Raw genomic sequence first — 27,450 nt, 5'->3', positions numbered from 1 at the left:
TTCACAGCATTCTCTCAAAAAAATCCAACTCTACAATTCTTAGTGAGATGTAGATTTTACTAACACTTTGGTGGGAAGACAAGGAAGACATTTTATACATCACAAGGTGAAGCTCCATAAAAACCACCTTTAAAGATTCTCTCTTCTCTGCATATGTCCCCCCCAAGCTTATCTCCTTTTGTCACTTCCCAAATTCTTCTATTGTCCTCAGCCCTGGCCTGAAACCCTACTGAGCAAAAAAGGCATTAAGCATCTCTTGTAACTGACGCTTGTCCCTTGGTGGGGATGAGAATCCTCGCCCTCCATCCAGACACAGCTTCTCCGCTGCTGATCAGATTGTTCTCCGTAAGTCCCTTCTCCCTCCCCGCAAAACAGTTTCCTTTGTGGAGGAGAGATTATGCTATTGAGAAATTAAGTTAGTCTTCACAGTGGCGCAACAATAGTAAGTTGAGTTTTTTCCATCCATCAGGCACTGTGTAAGGAAGGCACTGACATGCGTGACTTCATGTAATGCCCCCAACGACCTTGAGAGGTAGGTACCCCCACTGTTAAGGTGAGAAAATTTAGTCCCAGAGAGATTGAGCAATGAGCCCAAGGTCAAACAGCTAGTAAATTAATGAAAGACAAGTCAAATTTTTTTAATGAGCAAAGATTCGAATAGACATTTCTCCGAAGAAGGTATCAAGTGGCCAATAAGTACATGAAAAGATACTCAAATCATTAGCCACTGGGGAAATGCAAATCAAAACCACAGTGAAATACCACTTCACACCCACAGGACGGCTATACTCAGAAAGACAGATAATAAGTGTTGGCGAGGATATGGAAAAGTTGGAGCTCTCGTACGCTGTTGGTGGGAATGTAAAATGGTGCAGACACTTTGGCAAACAGTCTGGCAGTTCCTCAGAAAGATAAATATAGGGAATTCCCTGGTGGTCCAGTGGTTAGGAAGTGGTGTGGCAAAAAAAAAAAAAAAAAAAAAGATAAATATAGAAGTGTCAGGGCTTCCCTGGTGGTGCAGTGGTTGAGAATCTGCCTGCCAATGCAGGGTACATGGGTTCGAGCCCTGGTCTGGGAAGATCCCACATGCCGCGGAGCAACTGGGCCCGTGAGCCACAACTACTGAGCCTGCGCATCTGGAGCCTGTGCTCCGCAACGAGAGAGGCCACGACAGTGAGAGGCCCGTGCACCGCGATGAAGAGTGGCCCCCACTCGCCGCAACTAGAGAAAGCCCTCGCACAGAAACGAAGACCCAACACAGCCAAAAAATAATAAATAAAATAAATAAAAATATTTTTTAAAAAACGCTAATTATATTTATAAAAAAAAAAGGGAAAAGAAGTGTCATATAACTCAGCAATTCCACTCCTAGATATCTACACAAGAGAAATGAAAATATGTGTTCACCTAAAAACTGTACACAAATATTCATAGCAGCATTATTCATAATAGCCAAAAAGTAGAAACAACACATATGTCCATCAGCTGATGAATGGAAAAATAAAATATGGTATATTCGTAAATTAAATATTATTCAGGCATAGTACTGATTCGTGCTACACAATATACATGAACCTTGAAATTATTATGCTAAGTAAAAGAAGACAAACACAAAAAGCTACATATTGTATGACTCCATTTATATGAAATGTCCAGAAAAGGCAAATCCATAGGGATAGAAAGTAGATCAGTGGCTGCCTGGGGCTGGGGGAGGGGAAACGGGAAGGGACTGCTTTGAGTACAGAATTTTTTTTTTTTTAATTTTTTGTCAGCACTGCACGGCATGTGGGATCTTAGTTCCTCGAACCCGCGCCCCCTGCAGTGGAAGCACAGAATCCTTTTTTTTTTTTTTTGATATTTATTATGTTTATTCATAATTTGATTATGCTCAGTGGGCAGCACATCTCCAGGAACCTCCCGGAGCCGGGGGATCTGAGCTACGGTCACAGACCACGCAGGAGGCTTCACTAGGGTTGGGAGGCTGAGGGCTTTCCTGGGGCCCATGTGCTGATAGGGAAGGAGGAGAGGGTGCAAGCATCTCCATTTCTTACGTCAGGACTTTCTCCTTTCTACACTTCCTCCATGCCCTGTTAGTCATCCTCATCCTCATCCTCTGGAACAAAGATATCATGCTCCTCAAGTAGAGCAGCAAAGTTCTTGCTAATGAGCGTCCCGACAGAGAGAAAGGGGATCACGATGGAGAACACACGGAGAAGGGAGAAGGACATTTCACCGGTTTGGGCAAAATGGTGCCGCTGAGAGTAGCGATGACTGACCTCATGGTACCAGACTCTGAACTCAGCCGCCCCGTCCGTCGTCCGTCGGAGACCTCACCACCTTTCCTCAGGCTCAGCCGGCCCCGGAAAGCCCCAGATCTGACGGGTGCCAACGCCAGCCAGCGAGCCCCCCCCCCCCCACGCCATCTCTCAGCTCCGTCCCTCGTCCTGGCAGCTGGAAGCCCGGAACCTTAACCACTGGACCGCCGGGGAAATCCCTGAGTGCAGAGAGCGATGAAAATGTTCTGGAATTAGACAGTGGTGATGGTCGCCAAACCTTGTTAATAGAATGAAAACCACTGAATTGTGCACTTTAAAACGGTGAATACTATGGTATGTGAATTACACCTCAAAAACAGACCAACAAAACAGCTGATAAAAAGCCAGCCAAGAGGGCTTCCCTGGTGGCGCAGTGGTTGAGAATCTGCCTGCTAATGCAGGGGACACGGGTTCGAGCCCTGGTCTGGGAAGATCCCACATGCCACGGAGCAACTGGGCCCGTGAGCCACAACTACTGAGCCTGCGCGTCTGGAGCCTGTGCTCCGCAACAAGAGAGGCCGCGATAGTGAGAGGCCCGCGCACCGCGATGAAGAGTGGCCCCCGCTTGCCGCAACTAGAGAAAGCCCTCGCACAGAAACGAAGACCCAACACAACCAAAAATAAAATAAATAAATTAAAAAAAAAAAAAAAAGCCAGCCAAGAGTCTAACCCAAGCCATCAGCCTCTTGGTCCTGCTCTGACACCCCTTAAAATGCCCATCGCAGCCTCACACCACCAGGGTCCCTCATGAGGAGAATCTCACACCCACATCTGCTGCTGAGGGGCAGCTGGCATTTTTTTACCGTGTGACTCTGGGGACAAGGCCCCACCCTTACAGCTAGCTGGATGGGGGCGTGGCCTGGAACACCCCCAGCCTGGCCAGAAACCTGTGACTTCACTCCACACGACAGCCCAGGTCCGTCAGATCTCCCTCTCCCTCTCCCTCTGGAGTCTGGAACCGGAGAACGAGGGACTGAAGAGGTAAGCTGTGAGGGACGGACAGAGGGGACGTGGGGGAGACCTGCACTCAGAGCAGCCCTGGGAGACGGTGAGCAGGTGGAAGGCGGAGGAAGCAGCAAGGATGGAACAGCCAGGGAGGGCAGTCAGAGGAGGGCAGAACGAGGCTGTCTTCTTCCTTCCCAAGGCTCTGTGGGCTCCTTGAGCCATACTGGAATTCCTGCTCTGATTCCGAGTCCCTGGGGTATCTTTACAGTAGCCACCTGTTCAAGGGAGGTCTGTTCTTTGCCCTGAAAAGAGCCTGATGACACCCAGCAGGCATTTGTTGACCCAGGTTGGATAGACCAGCTCCCCCAGATTCATGGCCTTAGGGACGGGTTCTTTCGTTTACAAAGAAAACAGCAGATCTCAATGGTCTCTTCTGGAGCCCAGCCGAGAGAGCATCGGGCCATCTGCCTGAGATTCCATATGTAGGACTCCAGGACCCATCTTAGATACTGGCCTCAGAAGCCCTTGCACCTGCCCGGCAACGAGAAGATAATACACAAGGCGTAGGTTTCCACAGTGCGGACCAGTGACCATCTTGGTATCATTCTTTACTTTCCTTTGTCTTCTGACTTATTTGCTATGATTTAGCTTCTCCAATCCCCTCAAGTTAACCCAATTTTTTACAGACCAACAATTGGTGTGGAATAATAAAGATAGTCAAACTAAATATCTTATCTGGAGTGACCTTGAACTTATCAGTATTCTTCAAAGTAAGGAGAAGACATTTCACATCTCACTTTTAATGAGGAAAAAAAAAACTGTTGCTGGAAATATTTACCTTTCATCTACTGCGCTGAGAGATGGGGGAGATTTGTCGGCTTCGATCTCCACTTGTTTAATTACCGGGAAACGAAGTGCGCGTGAGCCAGCAGGATCATGAAGTCTCACTCTTGCTGCAGAAGGTGGCAGCTGGGGACCCAGCAGCCTGGCATTTTATTTTCCCAGATCAAAGCTGAACCAGCACCAGGATGGAAGAAGTATCCCGATGAGATGCGCCTGAAGAAGAAGCAGGTGGCAGAGACCTGACCAAAGGGGTCACTGGACCAGCATCTCCCATGGGGTCTCCCCTTCTCGCCTCCCACCCTAAGAGAAGGGCACGGTGTAGTCCAGGGCCCTGTCTGGCCTGCCTGAGCCAAGTGTCTGCCCGCACACCACATGCCAGGCCCCAACTTGAGGCAAGCCCAGCACACCTGTGCACCCACGGCCTTAGTTCTGACCACTTTCAACACACTACCAGCACCTGACTCCACCTGTGCTGGACCTCCCAGCTACAGCCTCAGGTTGGTCCTCTTCTGAGCCTCACCTGCACAGCTCAGGTGAGTGAACACCATCCCAAGGAAAAGACCAGGGGACCGCAAACAAGACAAAAGCTGGCCTTCTCCGTGGACTGCCCATGACATGCAAGCTGCAATTTGGCCTCTGGGCATGCAGGGGCTGATGGGTAACCACGGGATGAAGGTGGGTAACATCTGGGGGGGGCACTGTCTGTTGTGATGCATAGCATCCCACCGTCCTTAGCACAGGAGTAACTCCACGATGCTCATCTCTAAAATGAGGGTGTTGGGCTTCCCTGGTGGCGCAGTGGTTGAGAGTCTGCCTGCCGGTGCAGGGGACACGGGTTCGAGCCCTGGTCTGGGAGGATCCCACATGCCGCGGAGCAACTAGGCCCGTGAGCCACAACTGCTGAGCCTGCGCGTCTGGAGCCTGTGCTCCGCAACGGGAGAGGCCGCGATGGTGAGAGGCCCGTGCACCGCGATGAAGAGTGGCCCCCGCTTGCCGCAACTGGAGAAAGCCCTCGCACAGAAACGAAGACCCAACACAGCCAAAAATAAATAAATAAAATAAAATTAAAAAAAAATAAAAATTAAAAAAAAAATAAAATAAAATGAGGGTGTTAAATTAGACATTCTTGAAGAGCCTTCCCTCTTTAACATCATCTATCTTTATGATTCTATTTATTGAGCCTCTTCTGTAACCAGAACTGTGCTAGCTCCTTCAGAAGTCACATGGGTTGATCATGGTAGTGGTGGTGGTGATGGTAGCTGCTCACATTTACTGAGTCCTCACGATGTGCCAGGTACACCAGGGGCTGTACAAAGATTAACTCATTTAATCTTCAGAAATCCCTATGAGGTCAATACCATTATGTATTATCCCATTTGACAGATGAGGAAACTGAGGCCAGAAAGGTTCACACAGCTGTGAAGTGACAGAGCATGCTGTCAAGATATTATACTTCCCTTACATTCCAAACAAGGAGACAAGACAAATCCACATGAAACAACATAAGAGAAAATATGATGTAGGATTAAATTGTGCAGAACAAATGTTAAGCCCTAAAGCAGGAATCAGAAAACTATGGCACATGGAGCAAACGGTCCACTGCCTGTTTTTGTAAATAAAGTTTTACTGAAACACAGACACACCCATTTGGTGCATACTGTCTATGGTGGCTTTCATGCTGCATTGGCAGAGCCAAGTAGTTGAAACAGAGATCATGTGGCCTAAGATAGTCACTGTCTGACCCTTGAAAGTTTGCCAACCCCCTCTCTTATGGTGACCAACTGGCTGGGTTTGCCCAGCACTGAGGGAGTTCCTGAGATGCAGGACTTTACGTTTTTAAAACCAGTAAAATCTTGGGCAGACTGGAACAAGTTGGTCACCCTACCTGCTCTACAACAGCTCAGAGGAAGGCAACATCCCTGGGAGTTGCAGAGTTGAGAGAGGTGAGCCTTGAAAAATGTGCAGGATTTGGATATGTGGTGGGTGGGACATGGGTAGGATAGAGGGAGGAAGAACATTTGAGATAGGAGAGGGCAGCAGGAGCCTGGAAAAAAGTCAGCATGAGATGCTCATGGGACAGTGAGGAGAGAGATGGGTCTCCCTGAGCAGAGAATGCCCGTCAGGAAGCAGAAGTTGGGCCCATTAACTGAAGACTCCACAAAGGGTGGCTCATCATCATTGGTGGCAGTGTAAACAGGTCCCATCAGCTGGACAGTGTGTAAGTATGCGTCAAAATGTTAAACGTGCATGTGCTTTGACTGCCAATGGGGGAGACACCAAATCAACACCCCACCCTCTGTCCAAGCCTTTTGAAACGTGACTTTGTGGTTCTTCCCATCTTTACCTCTTAAGGCTGCATTCAGCCACATGACTTGCTTTGGCCAATGCGATGTTAGTGGACTGGTCTCAAGCCGACACTTAAAAAAGCCCTGACTTGTTTCTGCTTTCCCTCTTCTTCTGCCTTTGCCCTGAGAACATGTCTGGGCCACGGGGCAAAGCTGAGCCACCTGAACTGTCCCAGCCAAGACCAGCTGAGGCCACCCAACCTGCAGCTGACCACAGACATGCGAGTGAGCCCAGCGAAGCCCAGAACAGCCCAGTCAAGCGCCACCTAAATTGCCAACCCCCAGACTCAAGAGCAAAATAAATGCTTATTGTTTTAAGCTACTAAGTTTGAGGTCGTTCAATGCACAGCATTATTATGCAACTAGATAACTGACCCTGCCTAATCCTTTTTTTAGGAACTTATCCTAAGGAGGTAATCCAATAAAGATGCAAAGATGTGTGAATAAGGATGTCCCTTACAGTGTTATTTACGATAGTTAAAAAACAGAAAACTTCTTTTGGAAAGATCTAAGTGCTCAGTAATGGTGGATTGGTTTTCAAAAATTAAATCCATACAATGGAATATCATTAGCCATTAGAAAAGGTAATATATATCAATATTTATTGACATGGAAAGATGTCTACTTCATGTTAAATGAAAAAGTAGATGGAAAAACAGGTTTTAGTTTAACCAAGATGGCGGAGTAGAAGGACGTGCTCTCACTCCCTCTTGCGAGAGCACCAGAATCACAACTGGCTGCTGGACAATCATTGACAGGAAGACCCTGGACTTCACCAAGGAGGATACCCCACGTCCAAGGACAGAGGAGAAGCCACAGTGAGACGGTAGGAGGGGCGCAATCAGAGTAAAATCTAATCCCATAACTGCTGGGTGGGTGACTCACAGACTGGCGAACACTTATACCACAGAAGTCCACCCACTGGAGTGAAGGTTCTGAGCCCCACGTCAGGCTTCCCAACCTGGGTGTCCGGTAACGGGAGGAGGAATTCCTAGAGAATCAGACTTTGAAGCCTAGTGGGAATTGATTGCAGGACTTCGACAGGACTGGGGGAAACAGAGACCCCACTCTTGGAGGGCACACACAAAGTAGTGTGCGCATCGGGACCCAGGGGAAGGAGCAGTGACCCTGGGGGAGACTGAACCAGACCTACCTGCTGGTGTTGGGGAGTCTCCTGCAGAGGCGGGGGGTGGCTCTGTTTCACTGTGGGGACAAGGACTCTGGCAGCGGAGGTTCTGGGAAGTGCTCCCTAGCGTGAGCACTCCCAGAGTCTGTCATTAGCCCCACCAAAGAGCACGGGTAGGCTCCAGTGTTGGGTTGCCTCAGGCGAAACAACCAACAGAGAGGGAACCCAGCCCCACCCATCAACAGTCAAGTGGATTAAAGTTTTACGGAGCTCTGACCGCCACAGCAACAGTCAGCTCTACCCACCACCAGAGCCTCCCATCAAGCCTCTTAGATAGCCTCAACCACCAGAGGGCAGACAGCAGAAGCAAGAAAAACTACAATCCTGCAGCCTGTGGACCAAAAACCACAGTTACAGAAAGATAGACAAGATGAAAAGGCAGAGGGCTATGTACCAGATGAAGGAACAAGAAAAAACCCCAGAAAAACAACTAAATGAAGTGGAGATAGGCAACCTTCCAGAAAAAGAATTCAGAATAATGATAGTGAAGATGATCCAGGACCTCGGAATAAGAATGGAGGCAAAGACTGAGAAGATGCAAGAAATGATTAACAAAGACCTAGAAGAATTAAAGAACAAACAAACAGAGATGACCAATACAATAACTGAAAACTACACTAGAAGGAATCAATAGCAGAATAACTGAGGCAGAAGAACGGATAAGTGACCTGGAAGACAGAATGGTGGAATTCACTGCTGCGGAACAGACTAAAGAAAAAAGAATGAAAAGAAATGAAGACAGCCTAAGAGACCTCTGGGACAACATTAAACGCAACAACATTCGCATTATAGGGGTCCCAGAAGGTGAAGAGAGAGAGAAAGGACCCGAGAAAATATTTGAAGAGATTATAGTAGAAAACTTCCCTAACATGGGACAGGAAATAGCCACCCAAGCCCAGGAAGCACAGAGAGTCCCATACAGGATAAACCCAAGGAGAAACACGCCGAGACACATAGTAATCAAAGTGGCAAAAATTAAAGACAAAGAAAAATTATTGAAAGCAACAAGGGAAAAACGACAAATGACATACAAGGGAACTCCCATAAGGTTAACAGCTGATTTCTCAGCAGAAACTCTGCAAGCCAGAAGGGAGTGGCATGATATACTTAAAGTGATGAAAGGGAAGAACCTACAACCAAGATTACTCTACCCGGCAAGGATCTCATTTAGATTTGATGGAGAAATCAAAAGCTTTACAGACAAGCAAAAGCTAAGAGAATTCAGCACCACCAAACCAGCTCTACAACAAATGCTAAAGAAACTTCTCTAAGTGGGAAACACAGGAGAAGAAAAGGACCTACAAAAACAAACCCAAAACAATTAAGAAAATGGTCATAGGAACATACATATCGATAATTACCTTAAACGTGAATGGATTAAATGCCCCAACCAAAAGACATAGACTGGCTGAATGGATACAAAAACAAGACCCATATATATGCTGTCTACAAGAGACCCACTTTAGACCTAGGGACACATACAGACTGAAAGTGAGGGGATGGAAAAAGATATTCCATGCAAATGGAAATCAAAAGAAAGCTGGAGTAGCTATACCCATATCAGATAAAATAGACTTTAAAATAAAGAATGTTACAAGAGACAAGGAAGGACACTACATAATGATCAAGGGATCAATCCAAGAAGAAGATATAACAATTATAAATATATATGCACCCAACATAGGAGCACCTCAATACATAAGGCAACTGCTAACAGCTATAAAAGAGGGAATTGACAGTAACACAATCATAGTGGGGGACTTTAACACCTCACTTACACCAATGGACAGATCATCCAAAATGAAAATAAATAGGGAAACAGAAGCTTTAAATGACACAATAGACCAGATAGATTTAATTTAATTGATAATTTAATTGATAATTTAATTTAATTGATAATTGATATATAGGACATTCCATCCAAAAACAGCAGATTACACATTCTTCTCAAGTGCGCACGGAACATTCTCCAGGATAGATCACATCTTGGATCACAAATCAAACCTCAGTAAATTTAAGAAAATTGAAATCATATCAAGCATCTTTTCTGACCACAACGCTATGAGATTAGAAATGAATTACAGGGGAAAAAACGTAAAAAAGACAAACACATGGAGGCTAAACAATACGTTACTAAATAACCAAGAGATCACTGAAGAAATCAAAGAGGAAATTAAAAAATATCTAGAGACAAATGACAATGAAAACACGACAACCCAAAACCTATGGGATGCAGCAAAAGCAGTTCTAAGAGGGAAGTTTATAGCTATACAAGCCTACCTCAAGAAACAAGAAAAATCTCAAGTAAACAATCTAACCTTACACCTAAAGGAACTAGAGAAAGAAGAACAAATAAAACCCAAAGTTAGCAGAAGGAAAGAAATCATAAAGATCAGAGCAGAAATAAATGAAATAGAAACAAAGAAAACAATAGCAAAGATCAATAAAACTAAGAGCTGGTTCTTTGAGAAGATAAACAAAATTGATAAGCCATTAGCCAGACTCATCAAGAAAAAGAGGGAGAGGACTCAAATCAATAAAATCAGAAATGAAAAAGGAGAAGTTACAACAGACACCACAGAAATACAAAGCATCCTAAGAGACTACTACAAGCAACTTTATGCCAATAAAATGGACAACCTGGAAGAAATGGACAAATTTTTAGAAAGGTATAACCTTCCAAGACTGAACCAGGAAGAAACAGAAAATATGAACAGACCAATCACAAGTAATGAAATTGAAACTGTGATCAAAAATCTTCCAACAAACAGAAGTCCAGGACCAGATGGCTTCACAGGTGAATTCTATCAAACATTTAGAGAAGAGCTAACACCTATCCTTCTCAAACTCTTCCAAAAAATTGCAGAGGAAGGAACACTCCCAAACTCATTCTATGAGGCCACCATCACCCTGATACCAAAACCAGACACAGACACTACAAAAAAAGAAAATTACAGACCAATATCACTGATGAATATAGATGCAAAAATCCTCAACAAAATACTAGCAAACAGAATCCAACAACACATTAAAAGGATCATACACCACGATCAAGTGGGATTTATCCCAGGGATGCAAGGATTCTTCAATATACGCAAATCAATCAATGTGATACACCATATTAACAAATTGAAGAATAAAAACCATATGATCATCTCAATAGATGCAGAAAAAGCTTTTGACAAAATTCAACACCCATTTATGATAAAAACTCTCCAGAAAGTGGGCGTAGAGGGAACCTACCTCAACATAATAAAGGCCATATATGACAAACCCACAGCAAACATCATTCTCAATGGTGAAAAACTGAAAGCATTTCCTCTAAGATCAGGAACAAGACAAGGATGTCCACTCTCACCACTATTATTCAACATAGTTCTGGAAGTCCTAGCCACGGCAATCAGAGAAGAAAAAGAAATAAAAGGAATACAAATTGGAAAAGAAGAAGTAAAACTGTCACTGTTTGCGGATGACATGATACTATACATAGAGAATCCTAAAACTGCCACCAGAAAACTGCTAGAGCTAATTAATGAATATGGTAAAGTTGCAGGATACAAAATTAATGCACAGAAATCTCTTGCATTCCTATACACTATTGATGAAAAATCTGAAAGAGAAATTATGGAAACACTCCCATTTACCATTGCAACAAAAAGAATAAAATACCTAGGAATAAACCTACCTAGGGAGACAAAAGACCTGTATGCAGAAAACTATAAGACACTGATGAAAGAAATTAAAGATGATACCAACAGATGGAGAGATATACCATGTTCTTGGATTGGAAGAATCAACATTGTGAAAATGAGTATACTACCCAAAGCAATCTACAGATTCAATGCAATCCCTATCAAATTACCAATGGCATTTTTTACGGAGCTAGAACAAATCATCTTAAAATTTGTATGGAGACACAAAAGACCCCGAATAGTCAAAGCAGTCTTGAGGCAAAAAAATGGAGCTGGAGGAATCAGACTCCCTGACTTCAGACTATACTACAAAGCTACAGTAATCAAGACAAGATGGTACTGGCACAAAAACAGAAACATAGATCAATGGAACAAGATAGAAAGCCCAGAGATTAACCCACGCACCTATGGTCAACTAATCTATGACAAAGGAGGCAAAGATATACAATGGAGAAAAGACAGTCTCTTCAATAAGTGGTGCTGGGAAAACTGGACAGCTACATGGAAAAGAATGAAATTAGAATACTCCCTAACACCATACACAAAAATAAACTCAAAATGGATTAGAGACCTAAATATAAGACTGGACACTATAAAACTCTTAGAGGAAAACATAGGAAGAACACTCTTTGACATAAATCACAGCAAGATCTTTTTTGATCCACCTCCTAGAGTAATGGAAATAAAAACAAAAATAAACAAATGGGACCTAATGAAACTTCAAAGCTTTTGCACAGCAAAGGAAACCATAAACAAGACGAAAAGACAACCCTCAGAATGGGAGAAAATATTTGCAAACCATACAGACATACAGACGGCCACGAAGCACATGAAAAGATGCTCAACATCACTAATTATTAGAGAAATGCAAATCAAAGCTACAATGAGGTATCACCTCACTCCTGTTAGAATGGGCATCATCAGAAAATCTACAAACAACAAATGCTGGAGAGGGTGTGGAGAAAAGGGAACCCTCTTGCACTGTTGGTGCGAATGTAAATTGATACAGCCACTATGGAGAACAATATGGAGGTTCCTTAAAAAACTAAAAATAGAATTACCATATGACCCAGCAATCCCACTACTGGGCATATACCCAGAGAAAACCGTAATTCAAAAAGACACATGCACCCGAATGTTCATTGCAGCACTATTTACAATAGCCAGGTCATGGAAGCAACCTAAATGCCCATCAACAGACGAATGGATAAAGAAGTTGTGGTACATATATACAATGGAATATTACTCAGCCATAAAAAGGAACGAAATTGAGTCATTTGTTGAGAAGTGGATGGATCTAGAGACTGTCATACAGAGTGAAGTAAGTCAGAAAGAGAAAAACAAATATCGTATATTAATGCATGTATGTGGAACCTAGAAAAATGGTACTGATGAGCCAGTTTGCAGGGCAGAAGTTGAGACACAGATGTAGAGAATGGACATATGGACACCAAAGGGGGAAAACTGCGGTGGGGTGGGGATGGTGGTGTGCTGAATTGGGCGATTGGGATTGACATGTATACAGTGATGTGTATAAAATTGATGCCTAATAAGAACCTGCAGTATAAACAAACAAACAAACAAAAAAAAACAGGTTTTAAGGTAGGATCTATTGTTTTTGTTGAATATGAGAGAGAGAGAGGGAGGGAGGGATGGAGGGAGAGATACATGCATCAAAATATTAACAGTGATTATCTTGAAGTAGTTGGATATTTTTACTTCTTTATCCTATTCTGTATTGTATGAATTTGTAAAATGATAATGTATTATCCTTACAGACAGAAAAGAAAATGTCACCAAGAGAACCTTTCTCTCTCTATATATAAAAACATGGCTTTCAAGTCCGTAGTAAACCTCTGCCCTCTCCACCAACTCCACTTACTACTGACTCTGGAATGAAATCTGACTGACCTTGAAGTTGCCCTTCTTGCTGACCCAGGAGACTAGAACCCACATTGGGAGATTGAGGGGGGAGCACCAAGCCCCAATGAGGCCTTCTGTGGAGATGCCGAGGAAAAACTTCCCAACCATCTGCAAAGAAATTACCCATGAAACCAACTCCAACCATGCTTTTAAAAACTCCTTGCATCCAAGTCATAATATTTTTGGAGTGAGATCTACTTTACAGTATTTTATTAACTGCAGTGTTGCTACTAGAAGTCCTTTGTAGCTGGTCTCAGGGGCCTTCCTGGGACGTTGCACTTAATGAGGTTTATAATTCAATATAACTACATCTGCATCTTTAATTATTCCTAACATTTAATCTTCGTTGCTCCACTTGAATTGGAAGAGCTAAAATTAGGTCTGCTGTAGTTTAATCTGATAATAAACATCCATGACATTTAGAGCAAAAATGTACTCATTTCATTAGAGTGGTCGACACATTTACCATTTGCCTGAACTGAACAAATACTCTCAACAGTCCTTCCAACTGTAACAGAGAGCATTGTTTTAAACTATCCCCTGTAGACTCCTGGAACTCTAGAGCTGACAAGGACCTTGGAGGTTAAGTAGTCTAACAGCACTATTTTTCAATGGAGGGCACTGAGGCCCAGAGAGCCTAAGTCATTTGTCCAATGTCACACAGCAAGTAAGCAGATAGAGGATATTGCAGGAAATAAGACCAAGGATTCTTGAATCAGTGCCCAGTGGTCTGTTTGTCATTCCTCTATTGCCCCCCTGGCATATTTGGCTAAAGTAGGACATAATTTTTTGTTGACATCCCTCTGAGCAACCACCACCTCCCTTTTTTCATGGAATCCAGACAAAATGTCGTTCAAGTACCTATATTGAGCATCATGCCCCAATCCCAAATTCAAAGCAATAACAAATGAAATATAAAAAGAGAAAATTAAAAAGACACACCCTCATTAAAAACAAAATAAATATCTCCAAGGACCAAAACTCAAGAAAATAAAACATTAAATGAACTGAAGGTTGGAGCTATTTGGCTGCAGGTCTAGAAGGAGGCAGAGGTGGTTAGGAGTTTAGTTCCACTGAAAACCAAAAATGCCCCATTTAAGACCAAGGATGAGACTCAGGCTCTTAGATTTAAGCTGGGACAGAGGCTAATAAAATAGGGAATGAAACAGTTAGACAATCTCAATTTGGCAAGCATCATACTAATAATTAATAATAATAATTCAGGCAAGAGTCATTAGCAGATGCTAAAACTTATGGATAAAAATTTGAGGATAAACAAAATATTTACATAGTCTCAAAGACTTCCCCACAAAATGCTAATTGCTTACAAAGGGGAAAATATTAACTATGAAAGTGGAGAAGTCTCGCGGACACCACCCGGACCAAGTGATCAAAGTTCACATCAGCAGCAGTGGCACAAAGAAGGACACGGCGTCACTTTTTTGGACTCTTTTCACTTCTCCAGTCTTCGTATTTTGCCCTTAACTCATTCTCATCTGTAAACCCCTCTGCTCTGCTTCTGCACTATCTTGAACCATCATCTCTTAGTAGGCAGGGATTGGTCTGCTTAATTTATCTGGAAGGAGCTGGTCAAGAGACAGATGTTCCTGATTCCCCACATGTGCACCTTAAAAGGACTTTTACACCCAATACCCCATTGACCCTCATGGTCTGAAAATTAAGTAAAACATATATTTCTCCCATTAAAAAAAAAATGTGAAAAACAGGCTCAGAGAGGTTAAGCCACTTGCCCAAAGTCACACAGCTAGCAGGTGGTTGAGCCCATGTCTCCTGGCTCCAGTGATAAGATGCTACAGTCGACGTGGTGGTTGACTCCCAGATATCCATCCCCCTCCCCCACTGTGTGGCCACAGTTCAGTTTCAGGGACTGACCCTGCCTCCAGGTGGGCCCCATTTAGTCAATGCAAACCCAACGAAAACAAAATCCCATCTCCCTTCTTCAGCAGCTGGAACAAGAGCTCAGGCCTAAGCTGATCAGCATATGCCATTCCCCTGGGCCTGGGGAACAGTTCTAGCCAATGAGACACGATAAGAAGTCTGCTAGGGCTTCATGTCTTATGCTTCCTTACTTTTAAGAACAAGACTAGGAAGCTTCTCTCTCTTCCTAAAATAAATGGGGAAGAAGATAGCCCAGCTTGCTGCTGGCAGCAATCCTACAAAGAAGGGAACCAGCCCTAGAACAAAACTGACACTGTGGATGGCGGAAGAGAGAGGTAGAAAGGACCAAGCATCCATGATGACCTTCTGAAGTGCAATGTCAGACAACCCTGGAAGCTACGTTAAGTTGGTTCATCTGTTCACTGCAATCAAAAGCACCCTACTGGGTGCAGGCCCCCTCTCCCCTGAGGCAGCCCAGCAACGGGGAGCCCAGCAGCCCAAGTGTCCCATTGAGCTCCAAGGTAATAATGACACCTGCCTCACCAGCCCCCATACGCCCCCGCTGTCCTCAAATGGCTGTTTGTTGATATCGCTTCTCTTGAGCTTTTTAAACTTCACAAGGAAGGCAGTTCTATAGTGCTGTGAGCTATCTTTCTGAGATGCAGCCCTAGTGCTAAGGCAGGATGAAGATTCGTCTGTTCCCAATACCCACCACCCCTCTCTCCTCCCCCACAAAGAGCAGCTTTCCTCTGGAATCCATGCACATGCTGTTTATTTCTAACTGCACCAGCAGGTCCCAATCCCATTGCTTGCTGCTTCTAGTTATTCACTTGGAGTCAGAGCTGCTGGGAAGTCAAAATTAGCCTTATTCTACCAGCATGAAAAGGAAATGCAGAAGCAGTCTTTTGGCTTCACAGGGGCAAGAAGCTGGGATTTTTCTCCTCTTCCTGTGAACACCAGGGCTCATGCTTACGTGGGTCTATGATTACACAGCCATTTGGAAATTCTGTGAATTGGAAGCTGCACTGTCACTGACTTCCTACAAAGAAGAAGCAGCAGGAGAAGTCTTCCAGAGGAGGGACACAGGGGCGGCCATCTGGCTGGAAGCCACCGCATTTACATAAGTTGTCTCTTCACTTGAGGTGGTGAGGAGCAGTCTGTAAGGGAGGGGGTGTTAATGACCAAAGCCATGCTTGACACCATGTATTAATCAAGTTTTTTATTTAATTTTTTATTTTCTGTACTTTATAATGCTTTGACATCTTGGGGCCTTGCTGATCTTGGAGAGACTGACCCTCCCAGGGCTGACTAATTCCTAAAGACAGCAAACAACTTGCCTTCCGTATGCTATTCCTATGCAAACCAACCAATCCAAAGCCCATAAATCCACCTCCTCCTTTATCTAGCTTTCTAATACCATGTTAATGTTTCCCCTGCCCTAAATCACCACCAGGCCAGGTGCCAGACATATAGAGACCACCCTTATAGCCCAGAGCCCGCTGACGTTATTCAAACTATACAATCCTAAACTTGCTCAAACTTGCCTACCCTGCCCACCCATTCCTTCCCATGGAAACCTCAGTAAAGGCTCTGACCATGCTCTCCCTTCACTCCTTCACTCCTGGCCCACCCAGGTGCTTCCCCATGTGGCCCTGCAGGGCACTGTGTGCCCCCTTCTTTGGGGAACTGTGAGTAATAAACTCTTCTTTCAAGGCAATTGTTTCCATGTCTGTCATCTTACCACATCTGATTAAGCCAGATCAGCTAGCAAGAGAAAGACAGCATGATTGTAGGTAATGCTTATCACACTGCAAAGCAGGAATTATTAGCTCCATTTTCCATGTGAGAAAAGTGAAGCCAGACGGCTGAGTAACTTGCTGATGTTGGTTAACAGAGAATATTGATCATGAGCTAAGGGTGCAGCAGTCGACTTCTTTTTATAGAGGTATATGAAATTTTAAAGATATTGATATTTGGTGGGAGAATTGAGTACTATTCATCAAAATTAAAATGTTTCATTTTAGGACTTCCTTAGTGGTCCAGTGGGCGGTACACCACGCTCCCAATGCAGGGGGCCCGGGTTTGATCCCTGGTCAGGGAACTAAATCCCACATGCATGCCACAACTAAGAGGTCCACATGCTGCAACTGAGAGGTCCGCATGCCGCAACTAACATGCTGCAACGAAGATCCCACGTGCTACAACTGAGACCCGGCGCAGCCAAATTAAATAAATATATTTTTTAAAATGTTTTATTTTAGGAGGGAAATTTATTACACTTAGTTAGTGGAAATGAAATATGTTACGTGAGTCCATTCAGAGGGGCTATTGGGGAAAGCTGACAGAATAACTCGGAGGAACTGGCCGGCATTACTCCATCAAATCTCCTGGGCTTTTTGTTTACATTCTTACAACCTCGAGAGGAGGTGAGCCGAGTTGGAATACAGCCAGTGGAGCAGAGGGTCCAGCTGAGACTGAACTTGGCAGCCCCTCTCCAGGGTATCCCAGTGACAAAACATGCCGCCCCCAGCATGTTAGCGATACAATAAGAAAAGCCACATGCAAGAAGTAAACAGTCACTAGGGGAAGAGCAACACGTGGTCTTACTCACTGCTACTCAGATCTGGTCTGGGGACCAGCAGCCTTGGCATCACCCAAGACGTTAGAAATGCGGAATCTTGGACCCCATCCCAGACTCGCCAAACCAGAATCTGCAAGTTAACAAGATCGCCAGATGATTCACATGCACATGACAGTTCGGGAAGTTCTAGTCTTTATATAGTTCCACACTTGCGAACGGGGGACATTGGGGAAATGATTAGGATGTGGATGAAGGATGAGATCAGAGATGGACTTAAGCTGTAACTGAAAGGGCTTGCACTGAGCCTGTGTGCTTGGTGCCTCTTTGGTGCCACAGACCTGATACAGCTCCTACTGCTTTCATGGTTAGGTTATCAGGGTATTACCAACTCAGCCTGGATAATCCTTTGTCATGGGGGTGGGGGGGGGGCTGTCTTGTACATTGTAGGATGTTTAGCAGCGTCCTTGGCCTCTATCCACTAGATGCCAGTAGCATTCTCCAATTCCATCCCAAACTCCCTTGTGACAACCAAAATTGCCTCCAGGCATTGCCAAATATTCCAGGGCAAGTGGAGGGGAAGGGGTGTGTACGTAAAATCTCCCCCTTCCACTGAGAACCACTGAGTTAAATAAAGCATTCTTAGGAATTCATGTTGCCTCACCCGTTCTACCTGGGACCATCAGTACAGGAAAGGGCTGGGAGACAGTGGAATTTGTGTTTGTGGTCAGGGTGAATCCGCTGCTGCAACTGCCTTCCATCTCTCTGCTGCCACGAAGGAGAGGAAAGCCTCCAAAGGGATGGAAAGGAGGTCAACAATAATTCAGAGGGAAGCCAGGATAAAAAGTCAGTCTAACTGGCTTCTAATGTGGTTTCCCTCACTCCATACCACCTCGCGTTGAGGGTGTGGGAGGTGCTCTGGATCGTGAGCTATGAGCTGTAAGTTCTAATGCCAGCCCAGGTCCCCCTGGCTATATGCCCTTGGATGAGTCACTTCCCCTCCATGGGCCACAGTTTCCTTCTCTGGGTTGGCCAAGGGAGTTCCCTTCCATTCCAGTCATTCAATGAAGATCCTAGAAATGATAAAAAATCATGTGTGTCGAGTTCACAAGGCTGAATTCCCTTTTGGGAAATAGAGATACAGATAAAGTTGAGTTTGTTGATTGTTGACTCCTAGCTAGGCTGAGAGGGGATGAGTTCCTAGTAGAAGCTGAGATGGGAAGTCCAGCCATTAAACAACCTGGTCCAAAGGAGAAAATGGGCAGTGAGAGCAAGTCTCAATCAAGGCAGATACTGCCTCCATCTGCAACAGGGGGGTGTAGGTGGATGGCTACCCAAGACCCTTCCAGACTGGACATTCTGTGGCCCTGACGCTGTTGAACTATCCCTCCCCAGGGGACACTCAGTAACCAAATCATCTTCAGTCCTAGGGCTCCCTTCAAATTATTTTCTGGAACCTAAATAAAACTGGGCCCATCTCAGCACAGGGCTGCACCCAAAGAAACCCAGACCCAACTCCTTACACCTCTGGAAAGAAATGTAGGTCCATTACAGAAGGCCTCTTTGGGAACTATCAAAAGGGAAGCTACATCACACAACACAAACCAAGGCTGCTTAAAAATAATATACATTTCCTCCCTGCAAACCTCCCAGCATACCTTGTAGCCCCCCTTCCACCTCAGCCACCCCAGCCTTAGACTAGCTACATCCTGTCCCCTCCCCAACTACTCTGTCTTTGTAGAGTCTTCTGGCTTGCTTCCACCTTCTATCAACCTCCCCTTCACTACCTACCCTGAGTAACCCCACAAAATCCCAGAAGCTGGTTCTATGCTCTGGAAATAAGTTTGGCTGCATGAATCAGAAAATGAAAAGTATCCATGGCTTAAGCACTCAAGGTCTTAGTTTCCCATATCAAGATTCTGGAAGTCAGCAGTCCAGGGTTTGTATAGCAATTCCCTTATCCCTCCCATTCTGCCCTGTGCCAGAGCTAGGAGTGCTCTCTGTTGCCAGGACTAAGACAGCTGATGTAGCACCAATCATGTGTGTTCCCAGCCCAGAAAGGAGGAAAGAGGATGAGAAGGGCCCACACCCACCCTTTAAGGACATTTTCCAGAGTTTTGCTGATATTTAGGATGTAGAAGAATGTAAAAGACTTCTGATCCTGTGGTAACAACGAGAAAAATCTGGACAAAAATTAAAATCCTACTTGTCTATGGGTCTAGCAAAGAGCAAAGGGTAGAAGGAAGCCTCGATGAACTGAATTCCGAAAAGAAATGAGCATTTCATAGGTAAGTAGAGGGCCACAGTAGCTGCCCTACCTGAGAAGGGATGGGGAACCAGTCTGGAATGCATGTGGCATCCCTGAGGGGAGAGACTGTCCACGGATGAGGAGGAACCAACCTAGCCTTAGATGACTGTGTAGCAGTCAGTGTCGATCGGAGAAACAGAACTACTACTATCAGAGAAGCAGGGTACAGAATCAAGGATTAATTTCCTGAGTTTGACCTTATACAGTATGAGGCACTGGTGGGACAGTTCCCACAGGCTGTTGCCTCTGTAACTAGTATTAAGCTTGAAATCACTAGAGGTCAGCCAGACTGGCAGCCAGAAAGGAAAATTGAATGTGGACAAAGGAAAGCACAAATTGGAATCACAAGGATGAACTGGAAATTATGAGGACAAACTGGAATCCACAGCTGTCGCTCACACTTTCCAAACTGAATGCTCTGGACGATTTATGGGAAAGGCTAACAGCCTTCACCTCAGAGGTGCACGTGCAGCTGACCTACAACTCAGAGAAGAAGAAGGGGATCTCATGGGAGCTAGAGAGCTGGCCATTGAGGCAAGCATTACCAGTGCTCTTGCTAACCTTCAGAATGTCCAACAGTATACCTGCAGCTTCACTTCTATCTGCCAAGCCTTGTGCAAAATGTCTTTTATGGCCTAAACTAACCTAGATGCACAAGGAAGGAAATTCTTCGAAACATAGTTCCATTTCAGCCAAACTTACAAAGTACAGAGTTGCCACAGACTGTGTGGGCTGGCAGGATGATGTGGAATCTGAAAGAACCCCAAATGCAAAAATAAATTACTCAACCCAACAATGCTGCCCTGTCAAAAATGTTGCCAAGGAAGGAAGGAGTCATGAAGACAGGGCAGGTAAGCAGAGACAAGTCACTTAGTCCCACTCAGCTTCATGATGATCATGGTGATTGGATTTGGGAGCCCTGAGGAGTTGAATGCACAGTGAACCAAAAATATCTGAAACTCTAATCCAACCTCCTCCCAATTCAAACACTGACCAGATCGAAAAGCTGGAAGACAAATGGACTTATAACAGGTAAACTCTCAATCTAATGAAGGCTGCGGCCCAACCAGACTCAAGGAGGAATCTGACTGATAGAACCTCTCACCCTATCTGCAAGACAGAGGAATGGGTTTGCATGTTCTGGAAAACAAACAAAACAAAATATTATACTTTATTTTAGTATACTTTAGTCTCCAAACAAAAAAAAATTATGAAACATGCAAAGAAGCAGGAACATGTAACCAAAAGTCAGGAAAATCATAGTCAACAGAAACAGATCCACAGACAAACACTAGCTGTTGGATTAACAGACAAGAAGTTTAAACCAACTGTTATAAATATGTTAAATAAGTTATGGGAAGAGATTAATATAATGGCTGAATATATGGGTTATTTCAAGATAAAAAGAAAAAAATTAGAATTGAAAAAAGAACCAAATAGAAATTCGAGAGCTGAAAAATCATAACAGTACACTGTAAAAAAATTATAACAATACATTGTAGGATTTATAGTGTATGTAAAAGTAATACATGACAACAATAGCACATCAGATGGGAGAGGAGTAAAGGTTCTTACATTATTCATGAATTCAAGGTAGGCTATGATAAATTAAGGATATATATTTAATACCTAGAGAAACCATTGCAAAAGTATAAAGAGTGACAGCTGAAAATCCAATAGGAGATATAAGATAAAATATGAAATAAGTACCTGCTTAATCCAAAAGAAAACAGGGAAAAAAGAAAAAAGAAAAAAATAACAGGAAGGGCTTCCCTGGTGGCGCAGTGGTTGAGAGTCTGCCTGCCAATGCAGGGGACGTGGGTTCGAGCCCTGGTCTGGGAGGATCCCACATGCTGTGGAGCGACTAGGCCCGTGAGCCACAATTGCTGAGTCTGCGCATCTGGAGCCTGTGCTCCGCAGCGGGAGAGGCTGCGATGGTGAGGGGCCCGCGCACCGTGATGAGGAGTGGCCCCCGCTCGCCGCAACTGGAGAAAGCCCTCATACAGAAACGAAGACCCAACACAGCCATAAATAAATAAATAAATAAATAAATAAATAAATAAATAAAAATTAAAAAAAAGAAAGAAAAAAGTGGTCAAGTACTTTAAAAAAAAAAATAACAGGAAGATAAAATACAACCATATCAATAATTACATCACTTGTAAATGGATTAAACACTCCTATTAAAAACTAGAGATTGTCAGACTAGATACAAAAGCAAGACCAAACTATCTGCTGCCTACAGGAGACACACTTTAAACTACAAAGATTAAATATAAAAGGATGGAGAAAATAGACCATGAAAGAACTAATCATAAGAAGCTGAGGTGGCTATCCTGTTATTAGGCAAAGTAGACTTTATGATTAAAAAAAAATTACCAGAGAGACAAAGAGAGAATTCATAATGATAAAAGGGTCAGTTCATTAAAAACACAAAACAATCTTCAATGCATATGTACCTAATAAGATAATTTCAAAATGCATGTGGCAAAAATCAGAAAAGGGAGAAATAGACAAATCCATAACCATAAAAGTACATTTTAGCATTACCTTCTCAGGAATTCATAGAAGAAGTAGACAAAGTATTGATACTGGTAGGAATATAGAAGATCTGAATAACACTATCAACCAAACTGACCTAATTGACATTTACAAAATATACTAAACCATAATACAAGTCTCAAAAGATTTAAATGATTAAAATAATTCAGAGTATGATTCTCTACCAAAGGTAGTTAAATTAGAAGTCAATAATTTAAAGATCTAGAAAATCTCTAAATATTTGGAAATTAAGTAACACTCTTCTAAGAAATCCATGGATTATGAAGAACTCACAAGAGAAATTAGAAAATGTTTCCAATTTAATGTAAATGACATGGATAATTCAGTGGCAGAATTCTCACCTGCCAATTGAATGATAATGAAAACACAATTTATCAAAATTTATGGATGTGGCTGAAGGAGTACTTACAGGGAAATTTATATCCTTCAGTGCTTATATTGGAGAAGAAAGATTTAATTCACTAATCTACACCTCCACCATAAGAAGCTATATATTAGAGTAAAAAATACAAAATTAGTAGAAGGAAGAAAATAATAAAGAGTAGAAATCAATGAAATAGAAAATATAATATATGAACAACAGTAGTTTTAGCAATATCATAGGATACAAGGACAATGTATGAAAATCAGTTGAATTTCTATATACTTGTAGCAAATAATTGTTAAATGAAAATTTTAAAAGAATAACACCTACAATAGCATTTTAAAATTACTTAGGGGCAAAGTTAACAAAAGACACGCAAAACTTCTACACTGAAAATTACAAACATTGCTGAGAAAAATTAAAGAAGACCTAAAAATTAGAATGACATACCATGTTCATGGATTATAAAGACTTGATATTGTTAGGATATAGATTCTTCCCAGATTCAAAACAATCCCATTTTTGTAGAAATTGAAAAACTGCTCTAAAATTTATATAGAAGTAAGTGTGAAGGACCTAAACTAGCCAACACAATTTTGGGAAAAAAAATTTGGAAAACTCATACTACTTGTTCCAGAACTTACTATAAAATCACAACAATCAAGTTAGTGTGGGATTTGCATAAAGGCAAAAATATGAATGGAACAGAAGTTCCAGAACTAGATCCAAATATATACTGCCAACTTATTTTTGACAAGACACTAAGGCAGTTCCGTGTGTGTATGCGGGGAGAGACCTTTTAACAATTATGCTGGTACAACTAGACATCCACCCGGGGAAAAAAAAATGAACCTCAACCCCTACTTCATCCCATATGCAAAAATCAATTAGAGATGGGTCACAGACCCTAACATAAAAGCTAACATTATAAAACTTCTAGGAGAAATCATTTGAAAAGCTTCACAAATTTGAGGTAGAGAAAGTTATTAAAGAGCACACAAAAAGTGTAAACCATTAAAAGGGATATTCATCACTTCCATTTCATCAAAATTTAAAACTTCTGCTCTTTTGAAAAACACTGTTAAGCAAGCCACTGACTGAAGAAAATGCATGCAAAATATATATCTGATAAAGGACTTGTATCCAGAATACATAAATAAGCCTTAAAACTCAATAATAGTAAGAAAACCCAATAAGGGGGGGGCAAAGATTTGAACAAATATTTCACAAAATAAGATATATGGACGGCAAATAAACACATGGAAATGTGCTCAACATTATTAGTCACAGGAAAATATAAATTAAAGCTACAATTAGATGCCACTACACTCACACTGAAATGGCTAAAATTAAAATGATTGACAACACCAAGCATTGACAAGAATACGAAGCAACAGAACTCACATACCTGAGGGAATGTAAAATGATATAATCACTTTGGAAAAAAATATGGTAGGTTCTTATAAAGTTAAGCATACAACCTAGTAATTCAAGTCCTAGGTTTTTATGCAAGAGAAATGAAAACATATATCCACATGAAGTCTTATACACAAATGTTCATAGAACTTTTATCAAAATAGCTCCAAACTGGGAACCAACCCACTAGTTGATGTACTATTCATCAACTAGTGAATGTATAAACAAATGGTGGACTGTCCATACAACGGAATGTTGCCTAGCTATAAAAAGAAAAATACATTGATATGCGCAATTAAATGGATAAAACTCAAAACCAATATGCTGAGCAAAAATGTCAGACACAAAAGAATACATACTGTATGATTCCATTCATCTGAAATTTTACAAAGGGCAAAACTAATCTATAATGGCAAAAGCACATCAGTGGCTGCCCAAGGCTAGCAGTGGGAAGGGAGAAGGAAGATTGGCTGCAAAGAGGCATTTAGAGAACTTGGTGATATGATGAAATATTCTACATCATGCTTGTCATGGTGGTTATACAAGTACAAACATTTGTGAAAACTTTTGATTTCTACACAGAAATGTATGCATCTTAGTGCATGTAAATTATATACCTCAATAAATTAGGGTTTTTTTTTTAAAAAAAAAGCAGCTCGATTTAAAAATGGGCAAACACTTAGACATCTCACAAAAGAAAACATCTGAATAGACAGTAAGCATGTAAAAATGTGCTCAACTTCATCAGTCAACAGGGAAATGCAAATGAAGACTACATACAATAAGATACCAAATTACACCCATCAGAATGGTTAAAATGAAAAAGACTGATAATACCAAATGTTGGTGAGAACATAAAGGAACTGGAACTCTCATACATTGCTGGCGGAAGTGTAAAGTAGAACAGATACTTTGGAAAACTCTTTGCCAATTTCTTATGAAGTTAAACATACCCCTCCCCACTGATCCAGCAATCCTATTCCTAAAACAAATGAAAACATGTCCACAAAAAGATTTATACAAGAATGTTCACAGCAGCCTTAATCTTATGGTCCAAAACCAGAAACCTCCCAAACGTCCATCAGCGAATGAATGGATAAGTAAAATGTGACACATTTGTACAAGAGAACACTGCTCAGCAGTAAAAAAGGCATGAACAATTGATAGAAGAACAACATGGATGAATCTCACAGACATTGTACTGAGTGAAAGTAGCCAGATACAAAGGGTACATACTGTACAGTTGAAGTTCAAGCACAGATAAAACTAACCTACGTTTTAGAAATCAGAACAATGGTTAGCCCAGGGTGGGGGCTGTCCAGACTGAAGCAGGCAGAGAGGATTAATTGATTGGATGTAGGGAACTTTCACGGGTATTAGAAATGTTTTTTATCTTGATTGAAGTGTATGTATACATTCGTCAAATTTCATTGAACAGTATAGCTAAGATCCGTATGTGAATTATACTTGCTTTTTTTAATAATGAAAGAAAAGGAAAAAAAGGAAGTCAAACACATCACTTCTGCTTGGATCTAAATGACTAGAATTTAGTCACATGGCCACACTTAGCTATAAGGAAGACCAGGAAAGGCAGTCTTTATTCCAAGCAGCTTTGTGCTCAATGAAAATTGCTTTTCTTCTTACTGTAGAAGAAAGCAGAGACTTGATTTAGCAGGACAGATAATGGCCTCTGCCATTGGCCAATAAAGCAAATAAATGATTCTTTTTTTGAGGGAGGGGGACTCAAGGAAGATTTCAAATGCTTATAATAATTTAATAATTCTTCTAATTTTTGCTGTCATGCTACTTTCTGTAGTTTTTCAGTGTTTTCTATTCCCTACTGTAATCAGGCAAGGCCACTCTTCCCACAGTGGCCATAACCTTGAGAACCTGCCAAGGGCACACTGGTGACAAATGAAAGGGGGACAAAGGAAGGAGGGTAGCAGGGCTGGGAAGGAAAATGAAACAGCCTTGAAAGTGTGAATGAAAACCTGCCCGGCAGATATGGCATGTGTGACACCTGCCGCCTTCCAGTGAGAGGAAACACCCCCTTTGTGTTTAAAGCTTGGTTTGGCTTCCTTTGGGGACCACACAGGATTTCACCAGTTATAGCCTATTATGAGAGATGCAGCAACAGTAGCATGCCCCGTCCTTGGAAGTCTTCTGTCCTTCTTGGGCACTGCTTGCTGGGGTTGTCTGCCACAAACACAGGAAATCTTCTCCATACATAGTCCAACACTTGGGCTAGGATTTTCCTACCGAGAATCTCATTCCATAGGCAGGTACTGGAGAAGAACGCGACTTTATTTCCCATGGGAACCATGCTTGGCTGATTTCCTTGCTACACGTTATCGTATACCAGTGCTTTCTCAGTGAAACAACAAGTGTTTATTGAGCTCCTGCTTTGCCTGGCTCTGGGCTCAAAGCTGGGGATACAGAGAAAGCACAGAACTGTTGCCTAGGCTGGGAGTCAATCTCCTGTTCCCAGCCCACCATCTGGAGTGAGCCCCTTTGACACTGATGTCAGCCTGAACCACACTTAAGATCCCTAGAACCAAGCACTCTGGGGATGAGCCCCGCTTTATTTCCCTATCCCATTCCCCCCACAAACTGGCCCATCCTACCAGGGTTTCAGCCTGCTCCTACTTGAGCCAGACACAACCTCTTTCCCAGTACACACCCCTTTCCCAGAGGGATGAGAGATCAGCAGGGTCTGCTTGATGAAACTCGTCCATGGGCTGCCTCCAAGATCTGGCTGCAAGGAGAATGGACTGGAAATTGCAGTCATTATCTTTGCAGACAACTCTCTCCTCCCCATCTTTCCAACATAATGAATTGCGTGGAGAGCTCAGTTGTCATGAAAGCTTTTGAATTTCAGCCCCACCGTCTTCCAGGACATCCTTAGAGGTTATCTCGGCAAGGCAGGTAGAAGAGAAAAGAGAAAAGCTTAACCCTATCAGGATAATTATGATGTATTATTAGCAACTGATGGCAATCTAATGCAGGATTTTCAATATAGACACTGCTGCCTGTAATTTTTCTCTGTCATATGCACACACACAAAAAGGCTACAT

The 27,450-nt window shown here is 42.7% G+C and overlaps 1 pseudogene; it reads right to left on the bottom strand.

Moving 5' to 3' along the window:
* Nucleotides 1-2,084: 2,084 nt before the first annotated feature.
* LOC132351048 (essential MCU regulator, mitochondrial-like) lies at nucleotides 2,085-4,651 on the bottom strand (annotated as a pseudogene).
* Between the last annotated feature and the right edge of the window lie 22,799 nt (nucleotides 4,652-27,450).

The sequence above is a fragment of the Balaenoptera ricei genome, chromosome 16, assembly GCF_028023285.1.
Source record: "Balaenoptera ricei isolate mBalRic1 chromosome 16, mBalRic1.hap2, whole genome shotgun sequence".
In the NCBI taxonomy this organism is placed as follows: Eukaryota; Metazoa; Chordata; class Mammalia; order Artiodactyla; family Balaenopteridae; genus Balaenoptera; species Balaenoptera ricei.
The sequence above is the reverse complement of the archived record's forward strand: the minus strand, read 5'-3'. Positions and strand labels throughout refer to the sequence as shown.